We start from the raw sequence: 22,070 nt of genomic DNA, 5'->3' as shown, positions 1-22,070 counted from the left end.
TAATTGCATCAGAAATGTTCCCATACTTCTCACAATTAAAACAGGCAGAGTAAATATTAATCTGATTTATTCTATGTCACAGTTTACTCAGAGCTGTGTGGCTATATGAAATCAATGCGAACCCCTAAGGCATTGTTTAGGAACTAATACTCTCTTATACCCCTGCTTAATATATAATTACCAAATGTTAATGCCTATTTAGTTACTTAATTGCTCAGAGCCACTTAACCCATTGTGCATAAAAGGTTGAAAAGTTTTATAAATTTCATGAGGCTTTTGTTTTCTTTCACAGGCCTATAAAAAGTCCTCATTAATGGGAAACTAAAGGCAGTTTTAAATTTAAGCGTTTGTAAGTATTTTTAATTAACTGCTAAGCCAGCATGACCTTGCATATACTGGTCACAGCAAAAGCCAGTTAGGTGATAATTTGTCTACCGTACTGTATATATTTAGAGTAAAGTACGAGAGTGTAAATGCATCGGATTTTTACTGTAAATCTCTCTTAAGACCAGCCTTTCCTGCTAATTACTGTAAAACTAATTAAACTCTATACAACTGTGGCTCTACGGTGGAATTCATTTAGTGTTTTTCTAACCTTATTGGCCACTCAAAAAATTTTACACTGCAGCCTACACACAGAACTTTGTTCTTCATTCAACCAGTAATGGACAGTTTGATATGCGGGCCAGTGGAGCAGTGGACTGATCAGCAGAGGCTGCCCCTCTGCCTCCTGAGTCAGCTGGCTCTACTGTATTCTCTCAAATGACTGTGTTCTTTCCAGGAAATCTTAAAGAAATGTAAAATTATGGGGAAGTAAGGTATTCGTAAAATGCTTTGCCTTGCTATTATTGATTTATGAATTGGCACTGTTTTTCTTATTGGCTTACTGCGAGTGATATTTCTAGGTCATAATGTAGCATTAGTAGCATCAAGAATATTAGGTGTTCCACCTGACTGTAAAAAGACTGAGGCATGTGGTTTCTGCGGATGCTGCTGAGCCAGTATTCCCACTCAACTCCCACTCAGAGATGTCCTTTCAACAAGGCCTGCCCCTGCTGCTTCCTTCCACTTTCCTTGTATGTCTTGCTGTCTCAGGGTTTTGGATGTGGGCTTCTGTCGGGATCAACAAATGTGGTATTTTTCCTCCATTCCATCTACATTACAGCACAGTATTTCACTGGATATCAGAAAACCTTTACTACACCAGACAGTGAGCTGTCAGGAAGCTACTGTGACAGAATAAAAACTCTTTGTAATGTGGATTCTATCATATATTGATGTTATAAATATATGACTTTAACATAATCTTTATGATTATCTAGCATTTGTTAAAGGGAAAAATTGAGTGATAAAGGTTTGAAGAAAATCTGATGTTATACAGGATGGGCCATTTATATGGATACACCGTAATAACATGGGAATGGTTGGTGATATTAATGTCCTGTTTGTGGCACATTAGTATATGTGAGGGGGCAAACTCCTCAAGATGGGTGGTGACCATGGTGGCCATTTAGAAGTCGGCCATCTTGGATACAACTTTTGTTTTTTCAGTAGGAAGAGGGCCATGTGACACATCAAACTTATTGGTAATGTCACAAGAAAAACAATGGTGTGCTTGGTTTCAACGTAACTTTATTCTTTCATGAGTTATTTACAAGTTTCTGACCACTTATAAAATGTGTTCAATGTGCTGCCCATTGTGTTGGATTGTCAATGCAACCCTCTTCTCCCACTCTTCACACACTGATAGCAACACCGCAGGAGAAATGCCAGCCCAGGCATCCAGTATCCGTAGTTTCAGGTGCTGCACATCTCGTATCTTCACACCATAGACAATTGCCTTCAGATGACCCCAAAGATAGAAGTCTAAGGGGGTCAGATCGGTAGAGCTTGGGGGCCATTCAACTGGCCCACAACAACCAATCCACTTTCCAGGAAGCTGTTCATCTAGGAATGCTCGGACCTGGCTCCCATAATGTGGTGGTGCACCATCTTGCTGGAAAAACTCAGGGAACGTGCCAGCTTCAGTGCATAAAGAGGGAAACACATCATCATGTAGCAATTTCAAATATCCAGTGGCCTTGAGGTTTCCAATGATGAAGAATGGACCCTCTATCGTTGTACCCCATATACCACACCAAACCATCACTTTTGTTGTTCCAACAGTCTTGGAGGGATCCATCCAAAGTGGGTTAGTGTCAGACCAATAGCGGTGGTTTTGTTTGTTAACTTCACCATTCACATAAAAGTTTGCCTCATCACTGAACAAAATCTTCTGCGAGAACTGAGGGTCCTGTTCCAATGTTTGTTTTGCCCATTCTGCAAATTCTGTGCGCCGATCTGGGTCATCCTCGTTGAGATGCTGCAGTATCTGGAGTTTGTAAGGGTGCCATTTGTGAGTAGCTAATATCCGCCGAAGGGATGTTCGACTAATGCCACTCTCCAGTGACATGTGGCGAGTGCTATGCTGTGGGCTCTTGCTACGCTGTGGGCTCTTGCCGAATGAAGCTAGGATAGCCAATGATGTTTCTTCATTAGTGACAGTTTTCTTGCGTCCACATTTTGGCAAATCCAACACCGAACCAGTTTCACGAAACTTAGCAAGCAGTTTGCTGACTGTAGCATGGGAGATGGGTGGTCTCGTAGGGTGTCTTGCATTGAAATCTGCTGCAATGACCCGGTTACTGCGTTCACCAGATATCAACACGATTTCGATCCGCTCCTCACGTGTTAACCTCTTCGCCATGTCAATGGCTGTGAACAAAGAGAAACTTGAAACTCATGAAAGAATAAAGTTACGCTGAAACCAAGCACATCATTGTTTTTCTTGTGACATTACCAATAAGTTTGATGCGTCACATGGCCCTCTTCCTGTTGAAAAAACAAAAGTTGTATCCAAGATGGCCGACTTCTAAATGGCCACCATGGTCACCACCCATCTTGAGGAGTTTGCCCCCTCACATATACTAATGTGCCACAAACAGGACATTAATATCACCAACCATTCCCATGTTATTACGGTGTATCCATATAAATGGCCCACCCTGTACATTTGTTAAAATGTGTAGTTGCAGATATGAACTTCATAGACGATCACTTCTCAACGCAGATTACCGCCATAAAATCTGATTACATTTCTCAATCAGCTCTGGGAATTGCCCTGTAATTGACACATAAAAAAGTGATGCTATGTATTGTAGCTACAGCCAGATAACCATGCAGTAAATGTTTGCCCATCATGGAATAACACTAGAGTGGGATCAGTGGAGGGCAAAACTCATCATGCTTACATGAGAGCATTTTTTTCCCTCAGATATATCGTAGCTCGAGTGTTATCAAGTGCCTTTAGCTTGTGTCTATGTGAATCCTAGCTAGCAGCAACCACCATGTAACACAATAACACCTGACACTTGATCTTACTGGCTGTTTTTGTGCTTTTAAAAAAGCAATTGTGTCAGCACTTGTGGGATATCTTTTTTCCTCTTGAATAAAACCATCAGGGCCAGCAGAAGGGATAAGTGCTCCAGCACTGCGGGCCTTCATCGCTGTATTTCAGTTTTGCTGCTGAGTCTTCCCCATCCAGAATGGATCCCTGGCCGAGCCTAATGAGACACAAACACACCCTCGAGGCTCAGACTGTCTTGCTAAACACAGCATTGTTGAACGGCGCCGCAGTGTAGCGAATTAGCATTTATGCCCACATAAAAATCCATTTACTGATCCATTAGCTTAGCATAGTGCTAATGAGTTGCTAGTGATGATTCGCAAGGGACTTTGGTAGCAGAGCGTCATTAAAGGTTGACTCTTACAAAATAACAGCTTTGCATGTTGAGAGAGGGCTGTAGAATAACACAACTTCCTGTACTAACAATGTCACTTTTATTTTATATAATCAACTTCTTATATTAAGGGCCAATTTTTCTCCTCGATCCCCTCCCAAATGGTGCTCAGGAACCTGCATGTTTTGCTTGTAGGAAATTGGCATGCCACTGTCACAGGAAATCTATTTAGCCATCGCTCAAACTAATGATGAGGAGGTGGCTGTACTCAGCAGCTTGTGCCAGGTAAGCAGAGCAAAACAGGCTGCAGAAAGCCCTTTCTCAATGGTAAGTTAACACAATCAAAGGTATGAGTGAAATAAGCCCTAAGCAGATCATATCAACCCAAAGATTTCTCAAGAGACATTTTATTGCTTGACTCTTGCTTTCTATTACACCACTAGACACTTTTTAGTTTTTAATTCAGAATTGAGAAGAAATGTGTGGCTCCACGCTTTGCTCACTTCCAGCAGCACAATGAATGTGAGAAGCAGATCTATAGCTGAATGAAATGTCATTTGATTTCCTTTCACAAGAGAAACCAGCAGAATGATATTAGCATCATCTGAGAAAAACCTCATTGCCAAAGCCTCCCGGTCCAGAGCTCATTGCAGTGCTGCCACACTGAAGGGGAAGCAGCTCTGGGGGGGGGGGGGGGGGGGGGGGGGGGGGGGGGGTGAAGTTATAAAATGGTCGTTTTACTAGAGCAACACAAGCTAATTTATCATTCTCCAGGGGTCAGGCGACGCTTTCTTGGTTGTGAATTTTAATGTTGTTTTTTATGGGTCTTAATAAACTCTATTTTGCTGCGAGCGTTTATGCAGAAGAGCACAACATCCTTCACTCGGCTCATTTAGTGAGTCAAGGAGAGAAGGGCCAGAGCCAAATTTATCCAATGGAGTCATCAATTTCTTGCACTAATATGACTCAGGAAGGTGAAATATTGACACTATTGGGAAAGTCATTCATGCTTTCTGCCGCATGCTCAGATTGTGCATGTTACCTTAGATTATTTCACTAATATTATGCTAACATATAAGAATTTCATGCATAATCACTTTGGCTGTATAATTCAGGCTTTCCGCTAAATGGTCAGTGATCTTGATGTGCCTCGCTTGGCTATACTAGCTGTGTGGCTCTACTGATGGCAATATTGGTCCGTTAGTCTGTGCCTTTAGTGCAAACAAAATGTCCCAAAAGATGTTTGGACTGTGTTGAAATGCTGGCCTGAGCCTTTATAGTTCTCGGAAGACTCTTAATGACGTTGGTACTCATCTAATTACAGCTCCTCCAGGAGGATGATGTTTTGGCTTTTTCGCCAATGTCTCTGCAACTGTTTGGAGCCATCCATTCATCTTAATTTAATTAATTCCCTCCGGTATTTACACTAAACTAATATGGTAAACTTGGTTATCATTACATCTGTCCAACTTAGCTTTTTTACCATCTTAGTTGGCCATTTTAATTAGCCCATTGATTTAGCATTTAGCACAAAGTACAAGGTTTCTTGTATAGATGAAACTTCCAAATCTTGTAATACTGTGAGTTTCAAACAAAAGAAAACTGTATGGACATAAAGGAATGGTAACAAAACAACAGCAATGAAATGTTTGAATTTACTTTCTAAATATTTTTTTCTTTTTTTTTACAGAAAAAGAAATTTGCTTTATAACTAAAGTCCAAGGTTTTATCTAAAAGCACTGTGATACTATGGTATTCAACTTTACGGGTGAATTGTAAGTGCAAGGGCCACCTCTTATTAGAAAGTCACAGGTCACATTTAACCGTTGACATATTTACGCAGCAGGAAAATCAACCCTGATGAGGGTATAGATCTTGTGCTGGCCTACTGACTTGTTTATCAGATTTTAAGAGGTTGAGTGACACCATTTAACAAAGGGGTCAGTTCATCACATGATTACTTCCCGTTACATTGGCTCAGTGCTCCCAGCTCTGCATCCAGTCAATTACCAGGCCTAATGTTGAGGACCCGGGTGTTTATTTGAATGCTTATTGCCTTTGGACTTGACAGCGGCTACCCGTCCTTGGGACCAAACACAGAGAACGTCCAGATGTCACAGAGGATGCTCAGTACTCGCTCAAGGAAAGATCGAATGTACGTTTTATTAGGGCAACATAATCTGCAGAACAGAAGCACAGCACTCTGTTCGAGGACAGCATTCAGGGAAATGTATTTCTTTATTTTAAAAAAACCTGACACACAATAAAAGCCTGATGAATATTATTATGGATAAAGGCAAATAAGCGGCACTGGAGCTGCAGTGCATTGTTTGCGCGATTGCATTATTTATTAAGGAAGTGAGGGTAAGGCACCCTTAGAAGATAAGTCCGACCATTTCTAAATTTTTCAATTTCACATGGAAAAGCACCCATTCGCATGGAAAGACCTAAACAAACAATGAAATGTTGTTTGTGTTGCCTATGCCTCATACAGCATTCATAAATATTTATATTCAGTACGGTAATTTATTATCCTATGTGCTAACATTCTCCTCTTATATATTGCAATGTATGCCTTTGGCCTTTTCTTTTTTTTAACTGACATAAACAAAGGCTTTTCTGAATGTATTATGATCACTCTTCATTCTGCTGTTACTGAAAGGCCGTAACGTACCCTTTTATAACAATTAAATAATACCATGTAGCTTATAATGTTGACCTGCTGTGGTAATAAAATATGTTCCTTTGTTGTCTCTGAACCAGAAAGAAAGCCAAGATAAAATCTGCTTTGTACTATTTGCTTTATTTATTAACATTAAATATGACTGAATAACCCGGAGCTTTCTGTGCATTCAGACTTCAGTGCTGACAGTGATTAGGCACGAGCCATCGCTGCCCACCAGGACAAACTCTTTTTTCCATGCCTCCAACCAAAGAAACGAGATATCCTCAACTGTGAAATATGTAAAAGTGAAAAAAGGTCTGTCATTGCAGGCAGTCTGTCATTGCCAGTCTTGATTAGCGCAAACTCTGCTGAGCTCAGTGTACTGTCCAGACCCTCCTGACTCGAAGACGAGGTCCTCTGGGTTTTAGCTATGACAGATTGAGGGTGTCAGGAGGGACTCCCAAGGGTGTGTGTTTGTGTGTGTGGGAGTGTGCGCGCCCATGCATGAGCAGTTTAACCATTTGAGTGTGGGTGCATGCATTTGCCTTTGTGCAACGGCACATGATCGTAATGTGTATACAGTAGTCTGTGTGCTTGCTGTCCGCGTTCTGCCAGCGTGACTGCACGTGCTGTGTAAAATGTGTGTGTGTGTGAGACTGTGGTTGGAGGCTGAGTGTACAGGGCCAAGATCTCATCTGTGAATCACATGTCTCCCATCAGTCTGACAGCATTAAGTCGAGCCCAATCAATACCCCGAGGGCCTCCAATTGCTGCAACTCAGTGACACACACAGAGAGACAGACACACTAGAGGGTGACTGAGAAAGGGTGAGAAGGGGAGATAGTGTATTGGAGAAATGACTTACAAAGTGATGGATAAGACTTCAAGCCTATGTTTACTTTGCAGCTAAATTTTTCTTTATTTCATTTATCTTCCTACATTTGAGACACATAACTAAGAGGAAAAAATGGCTTTTTATATAGGGGTGTAATTACTTTTGTTGGTAGAACTACAGATTTTATAACGAAGAAATTAAAGATGACAAAGTATATGATCATGAAGGTAATAAAGACTGGTACATTGATAAAACTGTGTACCATATTGTAACTTATGAAAACTTACAAAAAAGTAATCTGAGAAACCCCAGACCTCTATTCTTGGCAAAAATGGAGCACCAGTCTGACAATAATCAGAAAAAATGTCTACAGAAAGTTCAATCTTGGCTAGGAGTCCTGCTCCAACGCCACATGAAACACCACTACTGTTTTTACAGGTCTGCAACTTTACAGTCTTTCCTCACTCTTGTTGATTTTCTGCCTCCTCAGCATCAGATTTTTAGAGAAAGGTAGCAAACTGGCAGAAAACCATGATTTTTTTCTGAGATGCTGAAAAAAAAATACAGTGCTGCAAGAAAAAAAAATTCAAATTCTCTATATCTGCTGGCTGCAGTAAAACTAATCAGACTGAAAAAAAAAACCCACTTTCCACAGCAGATTGGCTGATACTTTCTATTCTAGAATAAATGAAGGTAGCCACACCCACACAAAGCGAATTCAGACCATCGCCAAATGTGCATGACAGAAATATAGTCTTCCCATTCATTTTTTTTGTGAAAGCAAAACACCAAGACAAACCCCAAAAGCACCCCACCACCACCACCACCACCACCACCCCCCCACCATGCACATACACACGCACACACTTAACCAAACATGTTTTTCTTAACTTGGCTGGATGGCATCCCAATTCCCATGGCCAGGAGTAGTACACGCAAATCCACAATTCTGGTGGCATGCTTTGAAATATAAATAACTCATTAATGCAACTCTAAATTAAACAGTAGCTGTCACGAAATCCCATGGATCTGTTATTCAAACAGAAATACTTCATCTCCGCAGGACCTGAAGCAATCCTTTGCATACTTTTAACCCTCTATGGCATGAATTTTAGTTTTTAAGTGTTTAATGCAACAACTGAATAAATGCTAACTGGACTGCCGTTTATGTAGCGCTTTTCTACCTAAGTGCGCACTCAAAGGGTTTTATACAACACGCCTCATTCACCCATTCTAATACACATTCATACAAGCACCTTTTCTACATCCAAGTGCTTTCTGTCTAACATCCACACACAGATTCAAACTCTGATGAACACAGTGGGAGTAACTTGGGTTCAGTATCTTGCCCAAGGGTACTTTGGCATAGAGACTGGAGCAGCCAGAAATCAAGCCTTCCAATCAGTAGTTGAGTTGTATGAATTTTATGAATTACTTGGGGATGGTTATGGCCTAGGACGAATGTGGAATACCATGCATGATGCATGGGTCTGCATGTGCAATTGTGTGTGTTTCCGTGTGTCTGAATGCGCTGTGCGGAACTTTATGAATCAGAGGTGGATGTCACATTTCCTTCATAAAAGCTACACACACACACACACACACACACACACACACACACACACACACACACACACACCATTATTTACATGCACCTGCCAATGCTTACACACACACATCAGATATGTATAGCCTTTAACTGACCCATGATTTCCTAACTGTTCCTCAGACCTGATTCTTGGATCCTCTTGTACTCGCTGTCACTTTCATCCAGTTCACTGTCCTCACTGAGGGAGTGACCTTATGACCCTAAATGTCCAAATTCTTTCCTACCATAAAATCTTTGTGTCCTCATTTCCTCCAACTTTTTACATGATCATTTTAGTGCATGATTTGATTGCTCACACATCCCATCGCTCAATCCTATCAAAACTGATCTCAATGCCTGCTCCAACATACTTGATTCAAATGACAAACTTATGTGCATGAACTGTCTGATAACAGACTGATCATTTGAATCAGGTGTTTTGGAGTGGGGAAACACCTGAAAACCTAAAACAAGGTGGTTCTAAATTCTAGTCCACTGCTTTACCATTATTGCCTGAAGAAAGGTGTCCTAACTGCACAATGTTGACCTGAGGTAACCAACCAAAATATGCTGGTTTATATAAATTAAATTAGAATCTGTCTATAAACAACTAAAAATACTTCTTCAGATGTTCTTACAGTTTTTCTCCATTGGTTTGGCTCATTTCTTGAAACAGAAATTACATTCTCAAAATAACATGGACAAACCTCCAAACCTCTTGGCAAATGTTCACAACAGAATGGCATTTCTCATTCATTTTATCAAATGGCAAATGCCTTAGTACATGTCTCAATTGTCTCAGTGCATCTTTGCAAATGATTAAGTACAAGTAGCCTACAGTTATACAGTTAGCCCACATGTAGCACATTTTCCAAATGAATAGATCTTGTAGATCTAAACTGATTAGTTGATTCTTAGTCTAAAAATCATTCTCTCCAAAACATGTCAGCATGATTTTATTGTATAAGTACTTGCATGCACAACCGTCTGTTCAATTGTCAAAATTGGTCAAGAACATAATACCATGAATACCATATATGAATTTCTTTGAATATTTGATAAATTGATGACAGTCATTGACAGTCAGGTGAAACTAGGTGTCACACACAGGTGTGTTCCATGATTGTGTGCTGCACTCACGAGTGCAGCCTAATGTGCCTCGCTCTACAGTCTCCTCCATCATCCAAACCTTTCGCAGGGAAAACAGGTATGTACGCTATGTAATCTATTATGGAATTATATGTTGTATAGGACAGGGCACTGTGCGTGAGGCAAAAAATGTATAACTTACTGTAGAGATTTTGTGTGCATCTGCCTACAGTGGTAGGTCTATACTAGCAGGTGGAGAGGACTAGTGGAATGTTTTGATACTAAATATGACAAGAAATATATTGAACAAATTACTGTAAACTATGGAATTACATAATTTATACAGTTTAGAGTAGTATTCCAGTCACTGTGCAGCAGGAGAATGAGTACAGCAAACACTGAATAAGTCCTTGTTTTTTGATTTTGTGTTCATACAATTTACTACTGTAATGTACATTTTCTTTTTACATATGTATGAAACTTTCTTTTGCATGTGAATAAAAAATGGTTATCATTTCCTTGGTAGTGTGAGTGCAATCTGTGATGTCAAACCTTGGAGGCTACTCTTTTCTGTTGTATATTGTTGGTCCTCTGCCATAGTGACAAAACATCTAAACATTTTGTATGGCAGTACTCACACAATGCCAAAGGGACGATGCATTTTGGGGGCACTGACTATTCAGATTAGAAAGAAATGTAGTTTTGACACATGAGTGAACTGTTTTAGGGGAGATATGAGCTTTTGCAGATGGACCATGTTGTTGTGATCAACCATCCAGGTTTATTTTGATAAAAGCACCAAGAATGATGAGACTGTCCGATCTGTGTTGAGGAATGAGCCAAAGCTATTGAGAAGGATCTTTGCCATTTTGGAGACACTGACTGTTTAAATGAGAAAGGGATTTAGATTGAAGCCTGAGTGAACAGTTTTGGAAGAGATATGAGCTTTTGCAGGTGAGCTATAGTGTTGTGCTAAACTGTAAGAGTGTTTTGCCAAATGATCTTAGAGTTTTGAGAATGTAATTTCTGTTTAAAAAAATGAGCCAAACCAATGGAGAAAAACTGTAAGTAATGGAAACAGGGAAGGAAAAAAGGCTGAGGTATGCCTAATTACTCAAGAACTGCACTGAAAATCAGTGACGACATGTCTTACAGAGCGATGAATCCAAAGTTGAAGTTTTTGGTTTGAATGTGTCTACACAGTGGAGAAAAAAAAAACATACTAAGGAATATCTATCCTTTATCTATCATTTATATTTTCATTGAAAAATTAGATAGATAGATAGATAGATAGATAGATAGATAGATAGATAGATAGATAGATAGATAGATAGATAGATAGATGGATAGATGGATGGATGGATGGATGGATGGATGGATGAAGAAACAGGGAAAAAGGAGACAGATTAAGCATGTTTTGCTCTGTCTCCCCTGGGGAGGCCCATGTCCAGATGGCTCATTGGAAACTATCCTCCCCCCTCATGCACAAGAGTCCTGTCTCTCATGCAACACAGAGGCCTTGTTATTTTTCACAGTTTCATGGTCTGCAGACTTTAATCTATATGACCCATCATGTATTTGATCCTAGCATCAACCCATAATCCCAACCACGTGTTAGCACAAATGTCAACTCTGATAAACACTTAAGGAAGCACACTGCTCTCTGCAAGTGTTTGAAGGTTTCAGCATAATGTTTATTGTTTGATTAAAAAAAAAAAAAAAAACCAGCTAAAGAATTATTTTCTAGTACCATCATGGTGGGCACTCTTGGGATCAACACCTAAACTCTCTTCATTCTTCAGTTTTAGAAAAAATAAAAGTCCCACTCAGCACTACTGCTTTTCATTTAAGTTTTTAACGGGTACTTCTTTGACATGCAAATCAATGAGTTAGAAAACCAATGATTGGATTTCCTTACGTGTTGGCATTTGATCAGAATTTGCACCGAGATCATGCGGCAAGTCGATCAAGGGTAATTCACTATGAAATATCCAAAGTTACGCTTCAGTGGGCGCATCTGGCCCCCGCCATTCATTTTGTTTAGCTATTCCAATGTGGCAATCAAAATGAATTAGCATGACAATTTTATTTCTGAAAAGGCTTAGGGCAACCCATTTTTATTGATGAATTTCAATAAGGATTTGACAAAAGCTTCTTTGAAATTGACTGCTCCCCCCTTTCACTTGACCTTCAGGTATCTGTGTCTGTTCTCTGTATGAATGTGGGCTCCGTAAATGTCCATATCAGCCTTAATCGTTTTATATCACCATCTAGAGCTGTATTACTCGGGACTTGAGAAGGTAAGCACCCGAGGTGATGAAAAGGTCTGAATAGATGGTAATGATTGCAATAAATCTCCCAATGTGTTGTGTTAAAGAGTCACACTGCTCATTCTAATCTTTTCCTCAATTTGTAGATTGGTTTAATTTGTTGTAATTTGGATGATTGATGGTTTCCTACAGCATTAAAGGTGATACATAAATGCAGAATATCAGTTGTCACTATGTTCTGAGATTTATTAGAGTATGGAGAAGGTACATTGTGTCACAAGATCTGAGCCAAAGCGGATTATGAAAATGGCCCCGACTGCCTTAGTTTGCAGGGTTAAAAATGTTTTTAGTCACGCACTGATCTACAAATGGATATTTTTACAGTTTTAGGGCAGCCTGTGCTAAATATGGCTTCTTTAATTATTTCAGAGGAGCCTTGTTTTGTTGGGTTTTCTTTTCCCCATTGGCCTGGGAAAAATACAAAAAACAGCTGTGAGTTGTGTTTATATTAAATGATTCTCTAGCTGTCTGACATTTTATAGGCAAAATGACTAAATCAATTATGTAATTAAGACTAAGAGACTACAGATATGCTGCATTTAGGCACATGGCTGATTTGGGCAAAATATCACCACTCAAACATGTCCACATGCACGATGAAAATGCTGTTTTTGTTCTTTTTAGTTGTCTCTGTACAACCTGGTACGTGCTGCCTACGTGTAACTGTCATAAGCTCCTGTTTGGAAAGTTCCCTACTGAAAGTTTACTTTTATTATAAATGTTACCAGACTAAATTCCACTGATAAAAACTTGAGCACTTCGTGGGAACATTTCGTTTTCTTCAAGTAAGACATGATGATAAAAAATCAAGGCTCGCTAAGGCTATTATAAATTCATCCTGGGTCACCAACGCCCTGCTTGAGGAGCTTAATGTGGCTGTACGTGCTTGTTGCTGTGCTTTATAGACTAATCAGTCCTACAAATCTGAGACTCAATTCAGCTGATAACATTTTTTTTGCTTTTTCCGTCTTTCAAAAGGTGTCATACTGCTCTTAGGACTTTCTGAAAATGCTGATCTGAACTGAATGCAGAATACCAACTGTGTTCTTGAAGGCTCATCAGAATCAAACAGTAGACTGCAAGGTTGTTATCCTGTGGATTTTAGTGATGAATGGCACTGCCTGCTGACTTTGGTAAGCCTCTCACCTACATTATGGTTAGGCGATACAACTTTTAAAGCCTTTAAGTGCCGGCGCGATCGTGAAAAGCTCTAATTCATCCACGCAGTAACTGATAATGTTTGGACAACTTTTGTGTAAGTGATCCAGGAACAGCTGGCTCAAAAACATCAAAGTTGGTGGCAAGAGAAGAAAAATCAGGTGATCATGAAAGGCTTAAGCATACATAAATTATGTCTAATCTTCTGATAGTTCACTGACCGAGAGAAATGAATATCTGTACAAAAATTCCCAAATCCTTTCAGTAGTCAGCATGAATCACAAAAGACACAGGACTTTTTAGCATTGCTGCAGTAGTCTGATCATCCATCTGTGAGCATTGATATTTGATAGTGTCACTTATTATGTATCACACAGTTCTTGGCTCCACAATCTACACCACTATGTTCCTCACAACAGCAGCTCCTCAAACACTCCCTGAGCAGTGACAGCCAGCAAAGCCTACACCCACATCTTGCATCACCACAGCCAGACAGCCATTATTTATGGTACCTCCTGCTATGAGCCTTCAGCAGCATAACTGCAGGCCTGCTGCTACAGGTTGTTAGAGTTTTCCGGTGATAAATTGAATGGGATCAATGCCTAGGATCCTTAGCGCTACCACCGTCAGTGCTATCATCAAAGAGCAGGCGGTGTTTGATCTGGTCTGGATCAAAAGGTGAAGGACAAAACTGTCCTGCAGTGCTGCAAGACAAGAAGAGGTGTCACGCTGAGAGAGACGTAGACTAGATATAGATGGAACGCTGCAACGCCAGTGGAGGCTGGCATAATTGAGGCCAAGGGGAGTCCATCGTGGGTCCACGGGGAATTTCCCTAAAGGCCTCATCTGTGTTTCTTCAAAGGCAAAAGCTACACGTAACTTTTCTCACACATCTTTATCCTCAACAGCAGTTGAATCCCATAGAGGATTCGTGGGGAAGTCAAGAAGACTAGAAGGGTACAAGCTCTAACAAGTCAGCGACAATCCTCATTGGTTTAAGAGGATCCTTAACCGAATTCTTAATAGAAGTGGTTCTTCTTTCTCCTTTTTCTTTTTTTCAATCTGAACCCTGTTTGTGTCCAACTGGCTTTTCTTTTATTGATGTTAGATGGCCAAGGAAGTAGCTTTTGGCCCCAATCATTTGAAAGCACATCATCTCCCTCCCGAAGGCAAATTCTCATTAGCTTCGAAAGTGCATCAAAGAAAACAAAGTCAAGACCATGTAAAAGAAAGGAAGAAAGAGGGGAAGGAAAAGACAAAGAGGGAGAGAGAGAGATCTGGTTTGCCTCACCATTCATCATCATCCATCTGTCTTAAAGGCTTGGCTCAGATCCCTTGTAGTGAAATATGTTGATGAGGAGGAAAGAAGCAGCGGCGAGGGAGAGAGGAGGAAGGAGTGATTAGCAGAGTGAAAGGAGGAGAGGAGGAGGGGCACTGGATGAAAGAGAGAGAAAGGAAATGAAGCGAGAAGAATAGAGGACAAATGAATGAGAAAAAAAAAGTAAGTAACAAAGAGGCAGACAGTGTTCTCCATCAGATCAATGCTGAGTCTTGGAGGCCGCAGCGGCAGTCCTGAGCGCAGAGATCCTGTCTATAGTCAATTAGATGAGATGGTTAACCTCCTCCTGTCAGATGCTGGCTGAAGCCCCCAGCAGTCATAGCAGGTCTTCGTCTTCCTCCAGACTCAGACAAGCTTCCTGTTGCTCAGTGTTTTCATCTACATGAGGTTATGTGATGTGATGTTTGTGTGTGGTACTCAGGGTGCATTCAAGTGTGAGCACAAAAGTGTTCAAGTCTGTGTGAGCTGTACACCGAAAAGTATCCTCAAATGCTCACTGTATTCCTCATAGCACAACTTTACAACTTGTATTTTAACATAAATTGAATATTTGTATTACATATGCGTTAAGTGCCTCCAAAACCACAACACTGCCTTTAACGTTCTACATTTACTTCATAAGAATGAGCCCTTCTTGCAAAGTGACCTACCTCTCTCCAACTCAAGAAGAAGTGAACGTCCCGAGCGCCTGAGTGAAGGTGCCAGGATTGCACAACAACAACAGTGCCTCTGAAACCCCAGAGAGCTGCTTTGGAAAGGCATACCTGAATGAGTGAGACTGCCGTACAAAGGAAAGCAGCCCATAAGTCATTTGTGTACGCATTAAGACCTGCTGTTGTGTTTTAATGTTAAGTGACTTCCAGCAGCTGTGTGAATAAATGGGGCAAACTCAGCTCCATGGCAACTGAAAATAAATGAGATTTGCAACATGTTAAATGTGTGTTTTACCCCAACCAAAATCTTTGGCTAAGCCTAACCAAGTAGTATTTATACCTAAACCTAAGTAAGTAGTTTTGGTACCTGAACCAAACACAAATTCAAATCAAAATGACACTCACTGAACACTTAATGTGGTACACCTTGCTACTACATCTTTGGCTTCAAACTGCCTTAATCCTTATGGCATTCATTCAGCAACAGTGTCCTCTCTTGTGCAATGTCCAAATCAATGGAAGGTGCACAAGAGAGGCGGAGAAGAGAGTGCAGGCAGGGTGGAGTAGGTGGAGATGAATGGCACGGGTGATTTGTAACAGAAGGATAGCAGCAAATGTCAAAGGGAAGATTTACAAGATGGTAGTGAGACCTGCTGTGATGTATGGCTTGAAGACGTTGGCAATAACAAAAAGACTGGAGGTGGCAGAGACAGCAGGGACAGCTCAGGTTGAGTAGTTTGAAGACGCATGCAGAGGAAGGATAGTGGATATATTGGACAAGTGTAGGTGCTGAATCGCCACCACATCCCAAACATGCTCTATTGGATTGAGGTGTGTGGAGGTCATTTCATGTTCAGGTTGAAAGCTTTGTGATATGACATGTTTTTCTACTTGAAGCAGTCATTAGTCTTTTGGTTTTATTTTCAAGTCTCTTATCAACTATCATGACAAATTAAAAGAGAGAGTTTATTCTGGGTGACTTCAACTTTCATGTCTGTTGTGCCTTATCCGGTCGTTAAGTGATGACGTGACGAATCCTACTTCCAGGCCTAAAGTAGTCTGCGTTTAATATGGCTTTTGTGTTGTTATCATGTTTAATGTTACGTATTTTCTTCTATTTAATCTCAAAAAGCTCATAAAACAGTCAGTGATCACTGTTGACCTCCCTCGGCTTTTATTACCGCTAATCATTTATTTAAGCTCAGTTTTTAAAACCTTAACATGTAACTACAGCCCAGCCCATGCAGCAGCATATGAATGACTAACCTCATATTGTGGATGGATTATCTCAGTTGTTCTCCTGGCTGAAGTTTGGTCCTTTTACAGCATCCTGCCATGCGATTACATTTGTTCCTGACCACCGAAAACACTCATGTTAACTTTTATCGAGTGGAAAAAAAGTTAGCTTGTTTATATTATGCTAACATAGCTGTGTCGCTAGCGGTCACGTAGCACATCATTATATACCAGCTAGCCAACCAGCTAGTAACCCTACAAACGTCACTGCTGTTTAGTTTTCTGTCTTCATTTATGTTGGAAGTGGTAGCAGAGCTGTACATTTTAATTTGTTTCCAAAACCCCGCAGTCAGGACATGCTATATTGTATTTAGATAGAAGCTAGCGAGCTAACTTCCTGCTAACTTCTAACTCCAGATTCTCTGTGTTTGCTTCTGACTTTATCAAAATTTTGGAGTCTTTCAGTCTGACTCAACACGTGGAGCACCGTCATATATATGTGGAGCACCGTCATATATATGTGCATGATTGTAAGCTTAATGGACTTTGTTGTCTCAGACCACAATGTTGTGCTGCTCCAGATCCAACCCAACTACAATGATTCGCTCCCAAGCAGTAAAATGTAGCTTTGTTGCTCATTTTTGTATAATTTTCCACATTTACGCAACAGCTTTAATAAGCAGCAAACGTGATGTCGCTGTGGATGTCTTTGTAAGCACTTTTAATAGCTTATGCTCAAAATTTCTGAATACTATAGCTTGAAAACTGAAAACTGCTGCATTTTCTTGGTTTCCTTGGTTTCGAATCTTCTGACAAGACTTAGCTTTGGTGTCCGGCACCCAGGTTAAAGGGACAAGCATAGGTTTGCTGTGGTTGCTAGCAGATTTCCACTGTTGCTTCTACTTTTTAACGTTTCCCTGCAAACAGTCTCCAGCTACTAGCCAAGCGGTATTAAACCATGAAAAAATGTGACACAGACTGGAAATGGAGAAGGTCTGCCTTCAAAGTAAAAGTTGCACTTAAAAAAAAATACATTGGCTGCAACTGAGGTGCAACTTTTTGAAGGTGTATGGTTTCCACTTTCAGTTTGTGTCACCCTTTTTACAGCTTCACTACAAGTGTTTGTACACAAGCTCATTACTTCCTTCTAAACTATGGCCTCGGCAATCAGCTAGCAACCCAAGCAATCACAAGTAGGTTTTTGCCAACCTGTTAGGAAATGCACAACTTTGTTAAGATTAGTAGTCATCAGATGCTCACGGACCAGTCTCTATGTTTGTGTGACTGAGGCCTTATTCACCCGATCTTGCATCGTCACCGTGATTCAAAATAGTAGACAAGCTAACATCATGTGGTTAGTTGGTTATGCATATGCAAACCTGAACAAATGGTATGGAGCTATAGCGGCATCACTGCTTGAGCACAGCACAGCCTACATGGCAAGTATAATGGGCCCCTGACGCTTAACTGCATAAAATGTGTTGGGAGTTTTTTGCAGTTTGCTTTTTGCTCAGGCCTGATTGTGTGTGTCCATTTTTAGCACAAGTGGTCACCAGATAGTTGGGCGAGCTGAAGGGAGCAAGTGTGATTGATTGAGTGAATGACTGAGTCCGACTGAGTTTGAAGGAGTACGTGCACACTAGAAGCCACTAATAAAGTATTAGCAGGACAAGCAATTTGCTTCTTAGCCAGGCTCCTTGGCATGAAAAGAAGGACTTTTACAATAATGAGAGAAGCAGAAGAGGCAGTGGAAATGAACTCTTATCTCAACTAAAAGAGGAAAAGAGGCAGACTTAAATGGCATAATATATCAGCATAGCACAGGGGGGTAGAGAGAGATAAATAGAGACAGAGAGAGAGGAAAAGCTGATTATTCACACATTAGCCCTTTTTAACCTCTAGTTAGGATGAACCAATTATACTATGGAGACAGCGATGGTAACAGAGCACCTGAAAACACATAGCTGATCAACAGGGCCTAAGTTACAGCTCATTATTATGATGATAATTAAAAGGTATAAGTGTGAGAAGTCAATCACACTGATATATGAAGCCTATGTATTCCTTACATGGGAAGCATGAACGTGAACATCATCACAATCAAAAATCAAGCCCTGCTTCACTGATGATAAATGTGAGCCTGGTTTTACTCAGACACCTGTATATTTAAACGTGTCAACCACTGCTGAGCCCCAAAATGTACTGATTGTGCTGCAAACACAGTTGGGTGCTCTTGGTACTGTATTACTAACGCACTAACATACCTCAGCATTCAACTCGTGGCCAAGACTACAAGTTAGCAAGACTACAGTTGCTGGCAGTTCTGTGAAGCTGTGGAAACTGTTCAGCAGGTAAAGATGTTTACTTTTGGGTATGTTGCTTTTGTGACTGAAATTATACAATAGGTCATATCATTTTCTGATTTGTCTCTGACCATGTGAGGTGAATAAAGTAATGCAGATGTTACCCTTGTGATTATTTTACATCGTACATCCTCAGCATTATGCTAACTTGCTACATTTCTCTTTCATTAGAAAGACTGTGATCCTCAAGCCTTTCTGGCTTTGTTTTCTTACACAGCCTTCTGTTAGCTCACTCCAAGAATAGGCTGGACTCTCACTCTGTGTTTTTGTTTTAGTATATTTTATCTGTGCTCTGTGCTTTAAATTTTGATGCGCTGAGGGACTGTAGAGTGGTGGGAGGGCTGGCCCAGAACAAACACTGGAAGTGACTCAGATGAGCTGGATGCAAGCCTGCATTCAGCAGAGGACCACAGGCATCTTCATAAAGCCATCTCACCAGGTACTGAATGACTGGCACTACAGAAAGCTATGAAGGAGAGAAGGGACAAGGAAGTTTTGTCCAGTGTAGAAGACGAAAAAGCCCCAAAATGTGCTGCTGAAACTTGCTGCTACTTGCATTCCTTTGAAAATGATCAAGTTTCAAGAGCTGGTGCAGAGGATTGGTGTTTATTTTAAACTCTGTGCTAGTAAAGCACATGATCACCTTATTCTGTGCTCTCAAAGTAAATGTAACTGGATTCTACATGAGCCTGTGAGTATAGTTTTACAACTAATATACTGTGTGGATTGTTCATAATGGAAACTTTACCTTCTTCATCTGCAGGGAAATTATGTTTTGGAGATTTCATTCTCATATGCAAAAGTAATGCTCCGTGATGTTTCATTTGTCTCACAGACAACAAATGTATTGTTGATTAATTACCTACAATGAAGCACTGTATCGCATTAGATGTGGAATTTGCTGACTTGCTGGTATCTGATCTTTAAGTCCATCTGGGAGCAATATATCAGCGCTACACTAATAGCCCACTATGCATCGCTTTGGAACTTTTTCTGCATGAAACACAAATTTCATTTGCAGTCAAATGAAATAGAAATCTCTGAAAGTCAAAATGAAAAAAGATGAAAGGTATGAGCAGCCTGTGAGATTGTGTATCCTTGTAATATTTCAGTGAAGCTAACTTTATTGTTGATCGTCATGGCAAAGATAAATGAGAGAAGCTGGCAGGGAAAGGTCATTTTTCATGTCACTCTTTATCCTCTCCCCTCTCGTACTTCCTCGCTGTCTTTCTTTTGTCTCCCTCTTTTTTTCTGCCAACTTTGCAAATGTAAGGCTTCGCCCTCTCTCGTTTTCCCCCCATCATTCCTCCTCCACCCCTCTCCCACTTTCTCCTCCTTCCTTCTCCTCCTCCTTGCATCTCCCTCTATCTCTGTCATCATCTCACCCCTCCTGCTCCATCTCTCCTCTCTCTCTCACCACGCTCCCCCTCCCTCTCCTCTTCCCTTTTCTTTCTTGGCGTGAAATGTGTAGCTCATTAGTTTGCTCGCCACACCGTCTCACGTCAGTCTGTCCTTCACATCTCGCTGCACTGCTAAGAAGTCATTTACGCTGCTGCGTAACCCCACCCCCACCCCCTGCAAACCTCACCACCACCAGCCTCCATATGGTTTCATCATCATTTTGCAGTAGCACAAGAAAAAGACATCCTGGCCCCTCTGAACCCCCCCCCCCCCACACACACACACACACACACCCCACCCCCTCCAAGTCTGAACACTCTGTAAAACAGAGGAAACTGAAGGGTGAGGCTCATCTCTTGGAGGAGGCGGGAGGGGCGAGAGGATCAGGATTATCCTAGGCGTAATGATACAGCACTTTGATAGAACAGAAAGGGAAAGGCACAAATGGGGGGGGGGGGGGGAGGAAGGAGAAGGATGGGTGGAGGAATAAAGCTTAAGCTGCTCCCGAAAATCATGTAAATGCTGAGATAATAAAGGAACTGTTTGGCATTCATAGGAGTGGGTGGCGCATCAGTGGGGAGAAATCTAAGTGAGAATGTTGACTAATGCCAGCTCTCTCGCTCACTCTTCTGATTCAGAGCCAGCAGGGTGTCTGGGTATTTTTTAAGAAGGCAGTGGGCATGGTGAAAGGGGGGGGGGGGGGGGGGGGGCTTCTAGGGTGGAGGCCTGGGAGATACTTGGCTTGAAAGTCAAATGTGCCCTGTGATTAGTTTAAGTTGCTCTGTAACATTTACTTAGAAAAGTTTACTGTCAAATACAGTGCAGTAAGTTGGGTACTATGATGTTATGCCAAATTATATGTATTTATCTCTTCCTGCTTACTATGTTGAAGGTAATATTGAACTAAGTATGAATTATATTTATGTGTGAGTCACAGTTACTTTGTGAATCACATGGCAAAGAAAATTTTAAAATACAATTTTTACAATGTATAATGTAAACAAAGTGAACTTCACCTTATCCAAGACTAGAAAGCGGTTTGCACATTCACTCATCAGTAATAGTCAATAATAAAAAATCAATCAAATCATGTATGACATGCTTACTTACCTTCAACACTTACCTTCTTAAGTCCAAGAAGGTAAGTGCTGATATGGTGCTGATAAAAAATATGTGAAAATATTCTAATTGTCTGTGTTTCATTCATTGAAATGGCTCGTGTTATGGCTTAGCATTGTGTTTACTTCTTATATTTCATAAAGATGATGATAAAATGATAAACATTTATCTGGAGCAATGGAACTCGTCACTAACACCTTTTTTTTTTTTTTTAAATAAAAGACCTCATGCTCCACTTTTGAAATGCTCCTGGTGTGATATGAAATCCTTCAAAGAGCAGCACAAAACTGCGTTACACAGATGCAGAAACAGACATGGCAGATGCAGTGCACTCCTGAGGTAACCCCGGCAGAAGAAACTGCCTCTTTATCAGGTCAGTGCACTCCTGGGTAGCAGGTAGTGTTACACAGTGTTACTGTCTAAAACTAATTACACTCCTTTCGAAGCATTTAGCAGCAATAACTTTAAGTACTCATTTCCGTATGACTTTATCAGCGTCTCACTTTTTTTTTTAC

The sequence above is a fragment of the Neolamprologus multifasciatus genome, chromosome 20 (assembly GCF_963576455.1).
Source record: "Neolamprologus multifasciatus chromosome 20, fNeoMul1.2, whole genome shotgun sequence".
Classification (NCBI taxonomy): Eukaryota; Metazoa; Chordata; class Actinopteri; order Cichliformes; family Cichlidae; genus Neolamprologus; species Neolamprologus multifasciatus.
This window is presented reverse-complemented; position numbering follows the sequence as displayed.